At 39.9% G+C, this 17,805-nt stretch overlaps 1 protein-coding gene across 3 annotated transcripts in view; it reads right to left on the minus strand.

Annotated features, from left to right (window-relative positions):
* CTNNBIP1 (catenin beta interacting protein 1) overlaps window positions 1-14,997 on the minus strand; it is a 33,713-nt gene extending 18,716 nt beyond the window's left edge. Inside the window, exons 1-3 of one of the 3 annotated variants that reach the window (XM_052793462.1) lie at window positions 14,854-14,997; window positions 10,889-10,968; window positions 8,063-8,149 (exon numbers count right to left, since the gene is read on the minus strand). The gene's annotated coding sequence lies outside the window, so the exon portion shown is untranslated. Of the gene's footprint in view, window positions 1-8,062; window positions 8,150-8,186; window positions 8,227-10,888; window positions 10,969-14,853 lie in introns of all 3 variants that reach the window. The other 2 variants (XM_052793461.1, XM_052793463.1) reach the window with 2 other exon arrangements.
* Window positions 14,998-17,805: the final 2,808 nt, after the last annotated feature.

The raw sequence follows: 17,805 nt of genomic DNA on the forward strand, positions 1-17,805 counted from the left end.
TAGTCACCACACAACTGTGTGAACTCCTTCCCAAAGAAAAGGATTAGAGCATGGGAAGTAACCACTTCTGAGATGCACTTCTGTCCTACTGACAGTAACAGCATATTTACAGTTACCATTAAAATTCCCCATGCACACCCCAAATGCCAAATAATAGTAATCTATGCATTTGTTATATTTAACACCAAATACAAATGAAAACAGAGAGATCAAATGTTTTCCTAACCCTATAAATTCAGAGGAATTCAGCTGAGAACCAAAACAACCTCCACAGGCCATCTTCAGGACCAGCCAGAAGGTTTTACTTTCAAGCAAAAGTCTAGTCCCTCTACAAGTCAGCAGCAGCACCCAAAACATGCTGTCTTTGTCTGATCCATGTGGCTGCCCCCAGCTGAACTCACCTCACCACTGTCACAACAAATACATGGGTGGAACATAAAGCTTGCGCACCAGAACTTGAGAACTTCTCTGCTAAACCATAGGGCACATCCTCTGAATAACAAGCACCTTTACTGCTAAAGGCTCCAAAAATGACTGGAGCAAATAAAAAAAATAAAAAAAAAAAAAAAGAGGTTTCATTACTTTTTCCTAAAAGTATGAGAACAAAGTAAGACTAAAAGGCCTCGTGACCAGTCCAAAGCCACACAGAGGTTCTCCTACCAACTTGTTCCTACCTAATCTAAACAGCAGCTCATACTTCCAACATTTTCGACTACACATCAACACTTCCACATTCATCTCTAACAAACCCTAAGAAATAAGATCTAAAAATATTTTGCAACTGTATATTTTGAGGGTGGGAGGGAAGAAGTGCAAAATATGAGAAAGCGTTTAGCAAGACAGCTGAGGAACAGCTGAATCACTACTAGCACGAGTTCTGCCCACAATCTTGAGTCCCAATAGACCTGTGTGCTACACAATGATCCATCCCTGAAGCATTTTTCAGATCAGGTAATTCTTTGCCTCAGTTGCAATTACCGGCTCTGAATTCCGCTTCTTTGCTCACCTATATCCACCTTTTACTCCTGCAAGGTCAGAACATTGTTTATTTTGCCTATGCTCAGTTCCAATTTTTTTGTCTCTGTCTAAAGAAGTGGTGACTGCTTCATTTAGTCTATTAATGCTGCAGGACTCGGGTATGTCTGTATCACTTGACCCTCACACAAGCCTCTCCACACTTACCCAGGTACTACAAACAGCTGCTTGGGCTTATCATACCAATCAGCACTTCTACCACAGAAAGCAAGATTCAGATTTTCTCCTGGTCATGAGGTTCTGTCAAAGCTTAACTCCTACCATGTACTCCCATGAGCGTGAGGAAAAAAAAAAAGAAGTAACTCAACACTTTCCAACTTAGGTGTCACCAGAATACAAGAACATAAAACCATTTCTCAAACTTACAATCAAAATTCCTCTTGCCCAAATAAGCTTACATTCCCAGCCAGGATTTAAGAACAGATGAAACCATGCAAGGTCCTTTACCGTGGAAATGAAATGAAAACTATTCTAAGCACAAAGACTCCAGTTTCAATCCATCCTTATCCTTCTATCCTAATAATTCTACTTCCTTACAATGGTTTACACTTGGGTCAGAGATTGCTACGACGAGTATTTTTAACATACAGAAAAACATAAAAGCATTGAAGTAATGTTTACAAGCTCAGAGATGTCCATATGGTAGATGGAAAAAGGTCAAAGTCTTAGCTTTAGGTTCTGTCACGTACAGGATCATGCTGCTTCCCCAAACACTGCTAGGTTAAATGAGATTTTTACAGTAAAATGTAAGGCACACTAATTGAAAAGAAACATGTTTTTGAAGTACATGTCACTGAATTACAACAGCATAAGGAAATTGAACCAGCATCAGGATGCAACACACCAAATGCAGGATGCTGGCAGCTGAATGTCTGCTGATCAGCAGAGATAAAACCAAATTTTGCACATCCCATACATCATAAACAGCCTTTTATCAATAGCACTAATGAATCCTACTGTTTATAGTTAAAAAACAGAAGTAATTTATTTACCTATTCTTGCCAGTTATGTTATATTACATATGAGAAACACTCCCTGAACAATAACACTTCAATGTGTATTTTCAGCACAAAAAGCCAGACAAGGAGATAGAAAAACAAGAACCGCCCTGTACTGGACTGAAGGAATCCCCACAGCATTAAACAGAACTCAACTGGAAAGCTGTTCACTGAAAAGAATGAATAGCCAAAGCTATTCAGAAGCCCAGTTACACGTTCATTGATACTTAATGGCCTAAGCAAAGAAATACTGGTGTCTCAGCTGAATTTCTGGTAATCATATCCTGAATTACTAGCACTAAGGGAAGAGATGCCAAAGGCTGATGATGAAGCCATACAGAATGCACTATCAAGTCTGGAACTGGTCTCTCCAGGTAAGGGTGAGGCAGATGTGCAATGCCAACAGGAAAGTTTGGGCTGCCAATACCTTATCTATTTTGCAGCTAAGCACAGTTCTGCTCTCCGATGCCATTATTCAATTCCTTCCTCACAAAAAAAGACTAACCTGTGCATTTCAAAAGCTGTAGTTTTAGTCTGAAATGATTACATTCTTCACTAGACTGTGTTAAAAGACTAAATCCTACAAGCTTGTCCTGTTGTATCTAACACAGTGCAAATGGACATAATTGGGTCACCTAATTTCCCCTTGTTTGGTAGGCATAGGGAATGAAATTTATTTCTCATTTATTTTTAATGATTTACAAGACAGAATAATAAATGAGAAAGATCTATATATTTCAGCCAAAATTGCCAGCCCAGCTTTGCCAAAGCAATAAATTTGAGTTTAAAAACATTCCCGCCCTTTCCCAAGCAGTAAACGAGGTTGGTCAGTAAACAAATGGAAAAACTGTCCTGTTCTACAGCACTTCATTCCCCATGCTGCCTGCAGAAGGGCTGGGTGAGGATCACAGGAATGCCTTCTGCTTTGCAAGGCCCAACATGTGGACTGGGCAGAGTCAAGCACGCCTGACATCCCTGTTCCGATCCCTGTTTGTCTGCCTACCAAACCGATCTTTGGCTGCAGAAAGGGTATGTGCAATCCTGTCCCCTTGGCAAAAGAAAGTGTGACTATCACCTTCATGCAGAATGCTGTAGACTGAAGTTAAGTTACGCTTTCTAGCAAGGCAGTAAGTTAGAGATGACAGTAAACTGGACGTGGGTTTGGAACCAGAAGACGCAGGTACATCTACACTGAAAAACAGTTGGGCTACTTTACAAGTATGTTACCAAAGTAGAAGGGCATGAAGTATTTTTAAACTTTTCCACTAGCATTAAGAGATGCTTCCCTACCTCTCCATATTATTACTTGTCCTGTAAAGTTTATAATGAAAATACAATATAATACTTCCCCCAAAAACCGAACTAAAGAATCATACCAGCTTTCTCTTCAATTACTGACCCTGGACACAACAGTATGTAATGAAAAAATATTGCCTTTGCAGTTAACCCCGCCTTTTTTTTTTCCTAACTAGATTTAGAACATCAGCTACCATGTTTTCACTTTAAAAAAAACGTAGACAGGAGAAATCTCTACTCAAACTCAGTTTAACTAGTCTGTTTTACGAACACATGGAAACTGCTCCTAAGGAAACTCAAGCTCACCCGCAAGAACTGTTTTAACCAAATGCTTTCAGTAGAGGAGGATTCTAACACACAGCAACTGAAAATTACTGATTCGTAACTGTATTTCCCTCACTTCCTCCTATACTCTTATTAATTCAAAACCTGGAAGGTCTTCTCTGCTGGACAATGCCACAGATGGGTTCATAATAAAGAACTTCTAAATTACTCTGACTCCCCTCCCATCATCCCTTTAACCCCCCCCCCCAAAACCAAACCACCAAAAAAATTTCACATCCCAACAGAAAAAGAAAAAAAGACACTAAAAAATGGGATGTTTGTAAATTTTGCATAAGGCAAACTACTTAAGCATCCCATTTAATTTTAAAGACATGCTTATTTAATGCAATGAGAAAGCAACACCAGCTTTTGTTCCTTCAAATTACATATTCCTCCCAACACTGTAGTCCTCTGTAATGCTGAAATTCCTAACATCCACATTTTACTGGTATGGGAAAAAACAAACTGAAACTGAGGAATTTGCACAGCCTAAATTAGTGGGGGGGAAGCAGTGAGCTGTGAGTAAATGTAGTATTTTACGTATTCGGTTTTAATAATTTAGGCTACTTACAGCAGCCATCTGGCAAGCTCTTTAAAATGTAAGTCACAGCTGACTACCTCTTTAATATCTTGTATCATTTCCAGTTATAGCCAAAAGAAATCCAACAGGAGTTAGTTCAGCTACAATTTATTTTTTTTTCTTGAATTTGGCTGGTTCTATTCAAGGCAGCTGAAAACCTCAATTAACGGGATAGGATTAGAGAAGCTCAGATAAGGAGTTATGGTGAATAAAACCAACCGCTGCAGGTTTCCTTTGCACTACACAAATTGAGTTAACAGCCAGCATGAAGAGGTCCCTTTAACTCTATGATATCATTATTCAAGGTTAAGCTATTAGCCTCCACAGTTCTACTATTGAGTACTTCAGTGGTTAAAACATGGTCATACTGGGAAGCTTGTAAGTGCAAGGGGATGCTGCACCTTTAAGCCTCGTTAATTTTCAAATGACATTTTACAGAGAACAGCTAGAGCCCTAAAAACCTTCCAGGCTGGAGCCTGAAACCTGAAGTCAGGAACCAGAGTCTGCAAAATCCTGCTACAATTTTTCTTCTAATTCAGTCTGACTCATGACCATCAGTCACAGGCAGCTGGAGACTGGATTAATTCCCATCTCTAGAAGGATACGGCAATGAAGAATTCATAACAGCTACCTATTTATAGGTGAATGGTAAGAACTGAAATATGGGTTTTGGGGGTTTTTTTTGGTCTTCATTCCTACATTCAGTATTATCTTTTAACTCACTAGAATCTGAACCCAGTGTCAGATTTTGGTCAATTTACAACTGGAACGCCAGTGGTAGGTTTACATGTCTTAAATGTTAGATTTAAATTTTTAACAAAACAGTACAGTCCTCCCTCTTGAAGAGGGACAGGAAACAGCCCAAACCACTGCCATTTAGACATGAAAAATCTGTAAAAACAAGCAGGGGTTTTTTTTCCAGTGCTGGATCACCTTTCAAGAGCTTCAAAAAGGACTTCAAAAGTAGTAATGAGGTACATGCAAAAAAGCTTCCCAATATACTAAAACAGTTCTTACATCAATGCTCAAGCTAACTGTAGAAAAAAAATCCTACCATTACAATCATCATTTTTATGAAATTAATGCTTGCCTCCTGACCTTTAGACACACACAAACCAGATTATTTTTTTTGCTGTACTACAGCAGCAATCTCTCAAAGAGAAGACATCTATCATGTCTCATACAGTTAAAAGAGGCAGCACAGGTTTTTTAGGTAGTTCATGTCAGTCAACTTTAAGCCTCTGAAATTAAACGTAATGACAGCAACAAAATCTTAAAGACAGACTTTCATTTTGCGAAGGTATTCACACTTCAAAGATGAATTTGTCAAAAATTCTTTAAAAAGTGACACTTAGCTACAGCAGTTTATACACAAATTCTATCCCAGTCAAAGAAACAATTCTAAAAGAATGTTACAATACTTTACTCAAGATGGTCTTCAACAGCTGGACTGACGAGTGCTGCTCTTGTCCTAATCATTAGCATCTTTCACAGAGGCTCATGCACCTCTTCCCCTATTTATAACAAAGCTACAAATCTTCTAGACAGGAAACAAGGCACTAATGATAGATAGCCAATAATTTTAACCTCCAGGCATCCCACACAAAAGAATTACTGCTATAAAAAGAGTGTTATGCATGCATCATCAAAACAAAACTGTACGGCAGTGCTTTCTATGGATCTCTTTGTAGATATTCTATCTTTTCAGAAACAGAAAATGACGTTTCCAGGACATAGACATAACAAACTTGAGATGCCTTTTCTTGTTCTTAAGACATTAGCTTTATTTTCATAGTTTGATTTTAACTTGAATCATAAACCAGTGAAAAAATGGAGCACCAATAATAGGTAAAAATTTCATCAACAGCTTACAAGAATCAAGAATTATTTTCAAGATATCTATCCCATTTTATATGGTATGCATGCTGCACACGTTGTACAAATATGTACGCATATAACACCTCCACCTATGAAGTACCATATTTTTGGACTATTAATTATTGACACCAATGACAGAGCCTCCTGCAGCACATCTGTTCTATGATCATTGCAGAAACTGAACCAAGGCCAACACACAAACATACACAAGGAAGATCAAGACCATTAATTGTGGTCACTTCATTTTCTTGTAATGTCAATCAGCTTTATGACCAAAGTCATGTTTTCAAAGCAGCTCTGCAAGAAGTGGTAACGCTGGACTCGCAATCCTCTGAACACTTACAGATCTTTAGCATTGAAACTGGGGTTTACTGAAGACTGCCATTTATATTACAGAAATTAAACTCAACAGGCTAAAAAATTACTTATTACATGGGACATAAACACCCTAGGCTCATGAAGCATAAACACTGATAAAGAATTAAGTTGACTGTAGAAGAAAAAATCTGTGCAGTCTTCATAATGAACCTAAAATAAGCCTACCATGCCTACACAACAGAGTACAATGTCAAAATTGATGCAAGTATGTATATATGGCCACAAGGTGCAGGATGTTTTTTCTGCCTCCTTCAGTAATTCTCGAGTGGCTAGAAACGGAAAAGGAAACAGAAATATGCATGAACAAGCACACATTCAGAATTACCAGCAGTGCTAATGGAGAAGCACTTCAGTATTTGGTATGTTTTCAACCAAACAGTTTCATTAATACTGTATTTGTATTCGGATTTTTGAAATTAAACTACATCTAGTGCAAAATTTGATGTTTCAGTCAACTTTAACAAAAAAGCAAGTGACACTATTAACCAATCATAAACCATCACAGTCTAAAATCAGACTAGGCAAAATTCCAGTAAGTATCAGTAAGCAGTTAAAATAACAATAACATCTAATTTCAATTTACAAGCATGCAGTAAAAGCCCCCCAAAACCAGAAGTACCATATTTGGAGTCAAACTGCTTGTGGTCTAGTGAACAACTTCTCAGCAGCTTAAGCACACTGCATTGTTATATTTAACCAGAAACGGCAGACATTATGAGTAATGCCTACTGAAAGGATTTCTCCCCACTATGCCACTCACTGAAGCACCATTTATAGGCATTTCTTTGGTACTCATCAACATAGTATCTTTCTACAGATGCCTAGCATATTACAGATAGCTTTCAATTTAAAACGTGACCTATGCTGCCCTGTAATTTATACTGACATCTGAACATCATTAATGCCAGATCATATAAATTTTACACTAAAAATGCCTACAGATCTTTTACAATAGAGAGATTATGGCTAGATTTTTTTTTAAAGCAATTAAAACATGAGCTGTTATTATGTTGGTGACTACTTAGCATTTTAATGTTTTGCAATACTGTATCAAAGTACAGTGTTAGGACCAGAGACACTTAGATTAATAGTTCTTGACTACTAAAATTGCCTAACCATTGGACAACAACATGAAATATTGTTCTGGCCTCATACATCAATAAAATTTGCTGTAAAATGTGATAAATACACCCCTTGTGACACCTACTTATTGCGCCTCTTTAGAGAAAGAAAAAAAAAACCAAAAAAACCGAACTGTGCCACTTTCCCCATGGATGCTCTCCACAACCAAAAAAGCAAAGAAATGGTTTCAGCTTTGAATCAATGCATGGTTTAATTTTTTAAACCATTTAAAGAGGTATTTTATTAATAGCTTTTGCTGAAAGTTGAACTAAGATTTAATGGCTATTTGTCTAATATGAATATATTCCTTGATCATCTTTTTTGCACTAATGACAACACAAAACCTTTGCCTCCTCAGTGATCTGTTAGCATTGTTAATATTATTGGATAATATGGGCAAGTGACCCCTGCTTCTAGGGCCTTCATAAAATAACACTCCTTGAGAACTTACCTCAATAGCGTTTCATAAACTGGTCTAAATAGCTGTTTTAATCATATGTGCAAAAGTATGCCAGTTCCTTCTTCTCTGAAGGATTTACTAAAAACAAAAAGCACAAGAAAAGGATTTTTGTTACCTTCTTTAGGTCACCAAACAAGACCATGCTGCAAAGATATCTGATGGAGAGAGGAGGAAGGAAGAAAATCCTTGTCAATTTTAAGAGAGGACTTTTAACATTCACAAGTTTAAAACAAATTCCTAATTACACACCAATTTTACCACAGACATTTTGCTTTCTATAATTTTTGGTAAAGTGGGATTACAAGGAAGGAAATCTTGCCTTCAAGAGACTTCCTATTTCTCAGGAAAAGGAATACAATTTCATTCCTCCCTAGCCACAATTTTGAATGTTACCTTAATTATATTAGCCCTGAACTGTGAAATAAACCTGTATGAGGTCATTAGTTTGACAGAAGGAATCTCCCTTTAGCACTACTGTACAAACAAACACACATAGGCTGGAGAGAAATAAACTACTGACTACAGGGGTTTTTTAGGGGTTGTATCAAGTCCCAGTCAGTGCTGGGACTGAATGATTTCAGAGTACAACGGAAACTGGAAGAATCACAGGCAAGACTGAGAATGCACATATGTTAAAGGCAACCAAGCTGAGCTGCATGGAAAACTGTACGTGGAATTGTGTGGCAAGTTTGATTCATTCAGAGATCAACACTAATGAAGTTAAATACTTAAAACGGATTGTTTCGAGAACTCCTATATATGTAAAATTCGACGCTTTTACAGGATAAATGGCAATCACTCCCCTAAAAATGGGGGCATCATGCAGATGCAACAATACATATTTTGATTAATCAAACTCCAATATATACCAATAATAACAAAAGGTGTTAGCTCAGAGACCACTAACAACAATGCTCAATACAAGGATGATCCTTCTACAAGTTAAAACTACTCTAAGATTCCAGACCACTTAAGAAAGTTTCCATGAGCAGGACTGCGTGAAACAACCACCAATTTAAGGTAGAATGGTGAAAGGGAATTAACTGAAGATGCAGACAGATTTCTGCACCTTCCCAAACCATTCATACAATTACAGTACATCTTTATTATATTTAATTTCTCAACAAAAGGAAGGAGCTTATAGCAGTTCTGTAAAAAATTGCAGCTACCAAGAAAAGTACAATGAAATGGATATATAAAAAACAAGGTGCCAAAACTGTATTTCCTCACACCTGCTATTATGCATACAGATTTTATTTAAGGTTTGAAACATATTTTGTAAGAGCTAGTGAACTAAGAATCACAACAGTGAAACATTAAGAAAACCATCGCAAACAGTTTTATGCGAATTCTGAAAGGTTTATTTTGCTGAGTCGCCTGTAGCTGCTGACCAAATTTTCACTGATAAAAGTTCTGTTTAAAAAATCCGATGTTTCCGACCCCTCAAGTTAAGCAAAACCTTTCATGAATTCCACATAAACCAATGAGTATTATTTGGCATCTACAGACATTCCTGAAAAAAAGCAGCTAAGCAGATGTGAATGCTCCCATTTTTCTCAATTTGGCATCAACCCTTAAAGTTAATTATATTTTAAGTGTGTTATTGCTGATCATTTTTGCATAAACATTCAGTTAACTGTGTTTATCTTAAAGTCTGACATTGGCTCCCCCGACCAACGGAGCGAGCTACCAGGACACAATGACATTTTCAGTTTTCCATATAAGATCCACTCACTCAGAGTTAGGAAACTCTATTAAAATTACATTAGTATGGCAACAGGCACCAGAGGTCACCACAGTTGCACTATCCCCTTCTCATTTCTACAAAATGCCTTCCATCAGTAGTTTACCTTAAACTGTTTTAGCATCTACACTGCTCCTTTACAGAAACTGCTGCAAAAATTTAGGTCACATTTCCTTTAAGTGTACATGGGTGTGCGTATATATATACTTAATTAAAGCTCAATGAAATTAATTAAAAGCTCCTCACTGACTTCAACGTGCATTGAATCAGGACCTGGATGAGTTCAGAGGCAAAACAATTACACTTTGATTAAACATCTTAACATTCCTGTGAAGCATTCAACTAATTTTATAGAAGGATAAATTGAGTCAGAAAGTTTCAGAGCTTGGTCATGGTCATAAACAGAGTTGATTACTTAAGTTGCTTCCGTATTTGTTAGTTACCCTTGTAACATAAAGAAAATGGACTTTCTGAAAAATCAAATAAATTCTTGGTCTATGGAATTGCAGGAAATAAACCAGAACATCCTGAGACATGTGTGATGGTTGTACAAATCTATTGGCTCCATTTCTGTTCCCCAATCAGTAGCTAATTTAGTCAGTCACAGGAATTCTAATAACGCAAGAAGTTGAAATTTTTTGGGTTTTTTTTTCATGGCAGTTTATCTCCAGAAGAGATTTTTAGGTTGTGGGGTTTTTTTGTTTGTTTGTTTCTAAAATAGCATTAATAATTATGATATATTGATATTATTTTTTTAAAAAGAAAAACAGGCTTGACAGATTTGATATTCTGTAAAACCTTGAAAATACTTACTGAAAAGCAAGAAATATGATTACACTTTGTAAATTCAAGCTGAGATTTAAACCATACACAAGCATTGTAATGTTTTGTCAAATCACCAGTAGCAAGCAGAAACAACAAATTAACCTTCCTCATTTTTTTGAGCATTTGTTACATAATGCTTCCCCAACACTGAGTCTGAAAATAAATCCCAGGGTCAGAAGAGTGTTGTCCTTATTCAATTACCAACTAACGTTTTCCGGTTATTTTTCTAATCTTTGGTTTCTTCTCACCTATTAACACGCCGTAGTTTTGCTCATTCTGGTCTATCTGCTTTCTTATGCCAATCGAAGTTCACAGACAGGTCACGGCTCTTTAAAAGGGAAAAAGAACTGTAAGTCTCATCCATTCTCAGAGATACAACAGCATCAACAACAGCAAACACAGTGGTTTGTTGTTTTTTCCCAAGTGAAAGAAAGTTTGTTTGTAAAAAGTTTTTAGTACATTTAAAACCTATTTACGTATCATTTCTCCCATGTACTCAGAAGTGAGACCATTAGACTACCAACATTTCTTAGGATGTGGAGTATGTGACAAAATGTTTTCATTCCAATAAGTTACATCTTTGGTGTACATCAGCATCAAAACATAAACATCTTCTGAAACTATTCACATACTTGTATACATGCAATAGCTTTACTGGAATTAAATTAATGGATACTATTACTTTTCCAGCAAATCAAAGCTCTCAAACTGAACAAAAAAAATTTATCTCTAATACCTGTGATGCAGAGAGTTATTTTGAAAGAAGTTTTTTTAGAAAGCATTATGAATATGAATTATGTATGGTTTCTGGTTATATGGTTTAACACTGAAGACAGAAAACCCCCCAAACTTATATATGTATACTTTCAAGAGAGAATCTTACAAGATACAATGGATTTCACAGTTAGTCTATTGGAAAAACATAAAGGACTACGTGCTTTTTTAAAGAGGACTCAATTAAAACTATTAAACACTATGATTTTTTTTACATCTTTCTTATTATAAATTAAGGTTTATTTTTGGCTGAATATCCCACCATACCGTTCCAGAAGTACCACATTGAGAGTTTAAATAAAGAACATGATTGACCAACTTTACCATCACAACTATTAACATATTTGGAAACACAGCAGAAAAAGTAATTTACTTTCACTATCTAAAAATTGAATTATAACTACCTTCTAGCTACAACACTTATGCCAACTCCCAGAATACAAATATTTTGCATTTTTATTAGGATTACAGTTTTTCCAATTAAAAACATTAACATCAGGTTCAATCAATTCCACATTAGGTACACAATGGTGTGGTATAGCTGTAACAGCTGCTACTGTCCGTGTTGCATTTCAGCAGGAAATCCAATCTGATGACAGCTTGCGATAATAAGAAATACAGTTTTGCATCCACATGTACAGAAATATTTCTGAAGATGCCCAATCCTTCTGTTTTGGAAAAAACTCTGCTGTAAGTTTCTCCAAGCACATTCAACAGCAGCCTCCAAAAGCCTATTGCCTTTCTGTATGCACAGCACTTGGGTGCGTTTTTGACGCTTAAAACTAGGTCAGATGCTCAGGAGGAATGCTTTGTAGTCAACAACAACTTACTAATTGAAATACTTACTAAAAATCATAAATGTTTATGTTGGTTACAGATGACAAACATTCTGGAGAGGAAAAAAACTCATATTAAACTAATATAAATAGGTCGATTTCTCTCAAGCTGTTTCCTAGGCAAAGCATTAACCTTTAACATTAGTTTCACCGTATCAAACACATTCAGATGTTCACTTTATCTACCTGTATGCAACCGCAGGATGATTTTTAATTTTCAGCAATAGATGTATATTACAGTCAATGTTTGCCATTACAAAATTTAGGTTTTGTTTCAGTTCACTTTTGGTTTTGTTTAGAAAATAATACAAGTTGTTTTGGAAACCTCTCCCCTCTTGCAAAGTTAAGTACTCTAAAACCCTGGATGGGGCAAGGAGAGAAAGGGCAAAGGATGGAAGAGAGCAGAAATTGATACAACTACACACTTCCCATAAAATCATGATTCAGAACTTGCTTTCTGTGCAGCCCTAGTACTTAACATTATTACATTGTATATCTAGGGAAATGTATGAGTATTAACCAATTCCTGTTGGGACAACAGAAGCTTCAATTCATATTGTGAGCAAATAGCCCTCTTCCCCACACACCTACGTTGCCTGTGCAGTGCACAGAGCTCCCATACACAACTGCAAATAGGCATTCAGGCAAGCGACAGCCATGGTTTATCTGATACGTATTTATTACAATGACTCCTATCAGGCTATGGGATGATTTTCCTGATGAAGATTTCAGTATCTTCCCACATGGATGTCAAAAAGAATCCTGAAAGCACTTCTGTGTCCTATGTAACTTTTCATAACTTCCGTTGCAACACTTAAAATGAACTAAAAGAGAACTACTGCTTTGAAGCAATTTTGGGTAAGCCATAAAACTTCAGCCAACCAATTATCAGTTAACTTGTTCAAAATGGCCTTTGCTCTTGCATTTGTTCCATTCTACACACTTCCTCGTAGATTTACACCGTTACGATGCACCACATCAGCTAAGAGAGCATGCAAATCCATTTACCAGCAATTCTAAATTATACCGAAGCTGCCAATTTCTACCAAGATGCCAGAGATAACAATGAAAGGGGTGATGCTTTTTCAGCCAATGGCAAAGTGAAGCAACTCCAATGTATCTGAAGTATACCTGCCACCATTTTCCAGCTGAATCAGTCTGTCAAAGCAAACAGTATCTTTTAGATTGGTAAGAAAATAAGCCCACGTTTAAAAAAGTAGTAATATGTAGCTTTCTGTATGCCCCCTCACCTTGAATACCCATACTTTCAAAACAAGCCCCCTGAAGTACATGGTTTAGCCTTGTTGTCCCACAAGCTCACTTTTCACCATTTACATAGTGTTTCTCCTTCAGCAGGCTATTTCACATCATACGTGAGCTCCAAAAATACCAAGGGCAAGAGAAGTCGACAGTTTGCAAGTTCAGTGGCCAACAAAAACTAAATCTAAAATTTTGATTTTGTAAATATATTTAAAAATTATGTTCTTAAAATACTCAGTAGACGTGCCTATCGCCCCACTGGAGCTAACTCAGGTCAGAAAACTGAACAGCATACCTAACTTGCCTCCAATGTCTGTTGTTTTTTGGAGTTTGGTATTTTGTTTTCTTTAAACCACCACATCTGCAGAACGTCTTGCTCTCATCTCGCAGAGCATCAAAGCTTATTTTGTTCAACGTGCCAAGATGAGGAACGGTCAAATAAAAGATGATATACAACAGAACAAAATATTCTCTTCTTGAGGAGAAAGCAAATGCAAGTCTGAGAGTCAAATGTACCCTGTGAAGCACATCTGGCTGTTAAGCAGAAACTAGTATCATCTCCCATCTGCTTTCAAGAGTGCTAATGTATTCCGATTCAGAAAACGATGCTGTTCCTCTCTCGCGTATCTTTCCAAGAGATACGGAACTACCGTGTGGCAGCAAATACTGTCCACCTTTACGCTAAATGGAAAGTTACGGAGCGCTGCTTCAGATGCTCTGGAAACACAATTTTTAGCCAAGGTAGAAATTACCTCCAAGTGAAGCCCTCTATTAAATACTGGCCGAGGCATTTTTCCCACGCGAGTTTTCGTGCCGGGGGCCAGGACGCCGTGCGGCATCCCACACTTTTGTACGACAAACGGGGGGGGGGGGGGGCTGCCCCGAGCCGGGGCGTCCCAGTATTCTGTGTTTTATTGCCTGTGGACGTGACACCTGCCCTCCCGGCGGCTCCAGCGCACCTTAAGCAGCTTTACGTGGGAATGACTTCACCTGCCACAAAAATGCAGCCATTGCTGGGGTGGGACACCGCCGCCGTGAAACAGGGTGCCACATGACGTAAGAGATGATGCCAGAAAATTAAAAAGGCACCTCCCGTACCTGTGCCGCGGGGCCACGGCCTGCCAGCGCCCGCGACCGCGACCGCTGCCGGGCCCCGGGGAGGTCAGGGGCCGCGGCCCCGAGCCGGGCTCCGCGCCGGGCCGGGGAAGGGGCGCGGGAGCCGGCCCCAGCGGGTCGGCAGAGGGGAAGCGCGGAGGCCCGGGGCCGGCGGAGCGGCGCCCCGGCCCGGGCGAGCGCCTTTGTTCACGGCCGGGCGCCGCGCACAAAGGGGCAGCCGCGCTCACCTGAGTGCGGGGCCGGGCCGGCCCCAGCGGTCCTGCGGCACGGGCGGCGGCGAGCGGGCGCGCTGAGCGCGGGCGGGCGGGCGGGCGAGCCGAGCGGAGCCGAGCCGAGCGAAGCCGAGCGGCCGCCTCCTCCGTCGTGACTCACCGCGGCGGCCCAAGACGGGCGGGCGGGGAGGCAAGGCGGGAGGGCGGGAGGGAGGGAGGTGCCTGGGCGGCTCCGGGGGAGGGACCCGCCGCGTCCCGGCGCCCAGGGCAGCGGCGGCGCCGCAGGCACCACCCGACAGCCGGCCGGGAGGAAGGGGCGGGGCGGAGCCGCCGAGGGGCGGGGCGCGCCGGGGAAGGGGCGGGGCCGACGCGCCGCCCGCAGGCAGGAGCGGGCAGGAGCAGGCAGGGTAGGGCCGGGCCGGGCCGGGCCGGGCCGAGGCGCGCCGCGCCCAGGCGGGAGCCCCGCCGCGGAGACGGGGCGGGAGCGGAGGCCGAAGGCCGCGCCGCTGCGGAGGCCGCTTTTGCGGGAGCCCTCGGCACAGCTCCCCGGGGGCCGCGGGAGGGCAGCCAGGTCCGGCCGAGCGGCAAACCGGCGGCGGTCATGGGCTACCACCCCCCCCGCCCCCCCTCCCTATCGCCACGGGCTGCGGCGACAGAGCTTCTCCATCGGGATAGGTGACGTACAGGAGGCTGGCGGCAGAGGGGGCAGGCAGGCGAGTTCCTGGTATTAGCCATGTGCTTACCTTGAGAAACATCCTTTGAGTCAGACACTGAAATTACGTGGTGCCGAGCGTCTCCGTGACCTCATGCGAAATTCGCCTCTAGCTGTCCTGTTCAGCGGGGCAAGGCTGAGGAGCACTTCTGCGGTAGTGCCGTATTAGACAGATCACATTAACGTTAAAACAGGTTACGTGACCACCTTCCTGTAATACTATGCTAAGAAAGTTAAAGACGCTGCAAAAATCAGTACAGCTTAATTCAAGCTAATTCAGCAAATACAGAAATTGCGATCTTCTGACAACCTCCAACGAGAATGAATATCCATTTGGTCATACAAGCGCTCAAAAATAAAGTAATCCTTCCCCTAGATAGACTGAAGCAGAGTAAAACCACAGTGAACACAAAGAGAAATTAATTAAAAAAAAAAAAAAAGACAGAAGCCTTCAAAGGTTCATCAGCCCTGCCATCACCAATTTGCATTCTGGTTTCCCACTAGGCTTAACAGTGATGCTGCTTACCTATAATACGTATTGGTGGGGTCAGCAAGGTAAGTATAAAATTCCTGAAGATGAAAATGCTTTGTGTACTACGTGTTATCTAATAAAATGCATCTGTTTTACACTTGGTATTTAACTTAATTGCATAAAAACAGTCACAGTAATGAAATAGGTGGCACTTCCTTTAACAGCTTGCCACTTAACGACATCAAAGCCCAATGCCACTGAAATCCATACCCCACTGCCAGTTAATGAAGGTCTTAACATGAAAGCCTATGCAAAGAGCAAAACCAAGCTGCTGACAGGAACAGGAATGGTGCAAATATGCTGGGATCCGAGATCACTAGCACATACCCACAGCACAGCAGGCAGTAATGATTATTAATTATTTAAGACAAGAACATAAGAGCTCCAGCATAAGCTGAAAAAAATATGCAGAAGCATTGCTCTGGGATCCTCCAGTTGGATTACTGTTAATTAGCACAGTACATGAGTCTGAGGGAAAGATCTAAAAGCATTTTATGCTAGTAGGAGCGTATAATTAAGCCATCATTTGCATCTTTGCAATAGTATGAATTTTCTTACTGATAACATCATGGGCAAAACACCATTTTATGACTAAGTATTGTCTAGCTCTCCTAATTTAGCTGGCTGACTGTACAACAGCGTAATGCAATCTTACATAGTATCAATTTAACATCCTGCATTTATTTAGAAAGAGTTTTAGCAGAGAGATATAGTATAAGGCTTCCTCTACCGTTGGAGAATTTTAAGATTTATTTTCTTAAAACACCGAGTCTGAATCAGCTTCTGCCCCATCTTAGTTTGTTACCATCAAGCTTACTGAGATGTTTAGCTATCAAGCAAGGTGACATCTTACCATTATAGCAGTCACTCGTATCATCGTAAGACATGATGGATGCTCGAGACCTCTTAACTCCTAGTTCCGCAACAGATTTAGCAGAATATTGTCCATTTCTCATGGGAATGCACAGACCTTCACAAAGTAAACAGAAGATACCAGTGCACTGCACTTGATCAAATCTATTATTTTACCAATCATCAAGCTACTTGCCCCAACCACAAAATGGGAAGAATACAGCTTATCGTCAGCAGGGGAATGTTAGGAAGTTTAATTATCTAAAGGTTAAGTCTTTCTAACATTTTTTACAAGTATTGTGTAAAGATTAGATTTTTGTAAAATAATATCCAACAGATTAAATGGATTTTTCTTTTCAATAGCTTCTAATCTGTTTTGTTTAATGAGGCTGCTGTTTGTTCTAGTTAGCCAAAACTTCATGAAACCTTCTCCTCTGAATCCCTGCTTGACTCACAAAAATTCTCTCAATTCACTCTGTCCTTTTCTGATCTCCAATTCTTTCTTCATCAGCTCTGAAATTCATTTAGGATTCCTTCACAGTACAGCTGTTTCCACCCTCCAAGTCCTTCTGTATTTGTTGGCATCTCCCCCTCATTAAGAGCTTCCAGCAGCATCTGTACACACAAGCCCTGCTTTCATTATCCATCTGATTTAACCACATGCAACAATAATGAGAACTGTTTCTCTCGAAGACGTGTATGGTACCCAATGAGGGAATTGTTTTAGTCTGGAATCTTTTTTCTTTTGGTAATCTTTTATATACATTAAAATCATGCTCTGATGCAGAAACAGTACAGTGTTTCCTGAAAATTAAATGCAGTTCAACCGATCAACTCTTTGCATATTTGGGACATTATAATAAATGATGTA

The sequence above is a fragment of the Harpia harpyja genome, chromosome 7, assembly GCF_026419915.1.
Source record: "Harpia harpyja isolate bHarHar1 chromosome 7, bHarHar1 primary haplotype, whole genome shotgun sequence".
NCBI classification, from domain to species: Eukaryota; Metazoa; Chordata; class Aves; order Accipitriformes; family Accipitridae; genus Harpia; species Harpia harpyja.